At 43.9% G+C, this 3,457-nt stretch overlaps 1 pseudogene; it reads left to right on the forward strand.

The window, feature by feature from the left end:
• Positions 1-517: 517 nt before the first annotated feature.
• On the forward strand, positions 518-1,068 carry LOC129024221 (glyceraldehyde-3-phosphate dehydrogenase-like; annotated as a pseudogene).
• Positions 1,069-3,457: the final 2,389 nt, after the last annotated feature.

The raw sequence follows: 3,457 nt of genomic DNA on the forward strand, positions 1-3,457 counted from the left end.
TGATCTCATTTCCTATTTTATTGAGAGAATAGAAGCAATCGGAAGATTAAAAGGACTTCTCAAAGCTCCTACAACCAAATATGTTACAATGGAAGAGGTGTCTCCCATCTAGGGGCAACTCTTCCACTTATCTACTAGATTCCCACCCCTCTCACCTACTCAAGAACGTGGCTATAACATTTCTCCTCTCTTCTAAATCATTAATTTTTCCTGCTCTACCAGATCATTTTCATCAGTGAACAAACGTATCTCTTGACCCACTTCCCTCTCTAAGAACTGCCCCATTTTTTCTCTTTCCTTTTACACTAAAGCTTTGAAAGTGTTGTCTCCAAAGTCTCTCCCCTACTCATATTCTTCCTCTCTCCTCTCTCCCTCCTTACCCCCACCGATTCATGTTTTTCTATTCCTCTTGGACACTAGAACTGATCCACTGCTCCTTACCCCCACCGATTCATGTTTTTCTATTCCTCTTGGACACTAGAATTGATCCACTGCATCTTCTTGTGCAGCGCTGTCCATGTCCCTGAGACACCATGGTGAAAATGAAGGCCAGAGTAAACGAGTTGGCTGTATTGGGTTCCTGGTCACCAGGGCTGCTTTTAACTCTGGCAAAGTATATATTGTCACCACCAATGACCCCCGTCATTGACCTCAACTACATGGTCTACATGTTCCCTTCTCATTCCACCTATGGCAAGTTCCATGGCATCATCAAGGCTAAGAATGGGAAGTTTGTTATCAATGGAAATCCCATTGCCATCTTCCAGGAGCGAGATCCTACCAAAATCAAATGGGGTGATTCTGGCATTGATTATGTTGTGGAGTCCACTGGTGTCTTCACTGCCATGAGGAAGGCTAGGACTCATTTGCGGGGGGTGGGGGGGAGCCAAAAGGTTCATCATCTCTGCCCCCTCTGCTTATGGCTCCAAGTTTGTGATGGACATAAACCATGAGAAGTACCCAAACAGCCTCAAGATCGTCAGCAATGCCTCCTGCACCACAAGATGCTTAGCCCCCCGGCCAAGATCATCACCTGACCTGCCTTCTGGAAAGACCTGGCAAATATGATGATATCAAGAAAGTGGTGAGGCAGACATCTTCACCTGCCTTCAGGAGGGCCCCCTCAAGGGCATCCTGGGCTACAATGAGCACCAGGTTGTATCTTTTGACTTTAACAGAGACACCCAATATTCCATTTTTGATGCTGGGGTTGGCGTCACCTTGAACGACCACTTTGTCAAGCTCATTTCCTGCTATGACAATGAATTTGGCTGCAGCAACAGGGTGGTGGACCTCATGGTCCACATAGCCTCCGAGGAGTAAGACCCCCCCCAGACTGCGAGCCCCAGCAAGAGCACGAGAGGAAGAGAGAGGCTGGACTCTCAGCTGTTGGGGAGTTCCTGCCCCACTCAGTCCCCCACCTCACTGAGATTCTCCCCTCCTTAACACATTTTCATGCCAGACCCCCTGAAGAATGGGAGGGGCCTAGAGATCCTCACCTTGTCATGTACCATCAATAAAGTCTCCTGTACTCAGCACCCCCCAAAAATCTGATCTCAAGAATTCTTAAGAAATGTAACTCCATGAGATTTACAAGACTTCCTAAGTTCTACAATGAGAATTCCAGTTGTACCAGCAAAAACGTCTGGAACCATAGGTACAGAAAAGTATAAGGCCATACATTAAGATTTTTCTATTGCATTTTAAAATGCATAGTTGTTGGGGTTTTGTGAAAAATTATAAAAATAGAGAAAACTACAGAAAGTAACATCATACTTATGTTCCCATTATCCAGGACTAATGACTGAAGATTCTGGCATATTAGTCACGTATTTAAAATTTTTATTGTGGAGAATTTCAAACACATATAAAAGTGGAGAAGAGAGTAGAAGGAATAGTATGATCAATCTCCAGGTACCCATCAGTCAACTTCAAAAATGATCCTGCCATGGTGAACATTTTTTCATCTGTTCCCTTACCTATTTCCCTCACAAATTGTTTTGAAGGAAGCCCCATATATTGTATAATCTTAACTACAATATAATCAGTATACATCTGTAAAATGTATCTTTGATATCCTCTTCACATTTATAATAGCCTCATGATGTCACAATTTTTTTAAGTTTGTTTAAATTTGGTTCCAAATAAGCCCCACACATTGCAATTACTTGATATGTGTCTCTTAATCTATAAGTTCTCCTGCCATTTCTCTCTCTCTCTTTTTTTTTTATTTTTATTTTTATTTTTTTTTGACACAGAGTCTCACTCTGTCACCCAGGCTGGAGTGCAGCGGCACGATCTCAGCTCACTGCAACCTCTGCCTCCTAGGTTCAAGCGATTCTCCTGTCTCAGCATCCAGAGTAGCTGGGATTACAGGTGCCCACCACCATGCCCAGCTAATTCTTGTATTTTTAGTAGAGACGGGGTTTCACTGTGTTGGTCAGGCTGGCCTCGAACTGCTGACCTTAGGAGATCCACCCACCTTGGCCTCCCAAAGTGTTGGGATTACAGGCATGAGCCACTGCGCCTGGTCTCTTTTTGTCCCTTAAAATGTATTTGTTGGAAAAACTGGCTGTTTATCCTATAGAATGTTCCACAGTCTGGAGTTTACTACTGCATCCCTGTGGTGTCATTTAACATGCTCTTCCATCGTTTGAATTTCCTGTACATTGCTGGTTGGATCTAGAAGCTTAATCAGATTTGGGTTTATTTTCTTGGCATGATCACTTCATTGGTGGTGGTGTGTCCTTCCATTAGGAGGTACAGAGTTGTTATAATGTCTCTGTGTGATGTTAGCAGCTGTTGGTGCTCCACTGGGGGTTGCAAAGTGGTGATATTAGAATTCTGTCATCCCATCTTCATTTATTAGCTGGAATACTTCTATAAAAAGAAATGTCCCCTCACCTACTGTCTGTTTCCATAGAAAGGCAGGAAAGATGCGTGATTTCTTCCCTTTACTTACCAGTTTTTAAAAATAATGAGCTGGGGCTGGGCACAGTGGCTCATGCCTGTAATCCCAGCACTTTGGGAGGCTGAGGCAGGGAGATCTCTTGAGGTTAGGAGTTTGAGAGCAGCCTGGCCAACATGGTGAAACCCTATCTCTACTAAAAATACAAAAATTAGCTGGGCATGGTGGTACACACCTGTAGTCCCAGCTACTTAGGAGGCTGAGGCAGGAGGTTCACTTGAGCCCGAGAGGGGGAGGTTGCAGTGAGCCGAGATTGCACCATTGCACTGCAGCCAAGGTGACAGAGTGAGACGCTGTCTCAGTAATAACAACAATAATAATAATAATAATAAGTTTGTTCCTTAGCACCCTCCAATAGTGAGATTTTTTTCCCATCTCACTACGGCAGGCTTTCACCCTTCACCATTCCACCCAAATGGCTCTTGTCAAGGTCATCAATGATCCTCATGATGTTCAATCCAATGATATAGCCTTCCGTCCTCAACATAG

The sequence above is a fragment of the Pongo pygmaeus genome, chromosome X (genome assembly GCF_028885625.2).
Source record: "Pongo pygmaeus isolate AG05252 chromosome X, NHGRI_mPonPyg2-v2.0_pri, whole genome shotgun sequence".
Taxonomy (NCBI): Eukaryota; Metazoa; Chordata; class Mammalia; order Primates; family Hominidae; genus Pongo; species Pongo pygmaeus.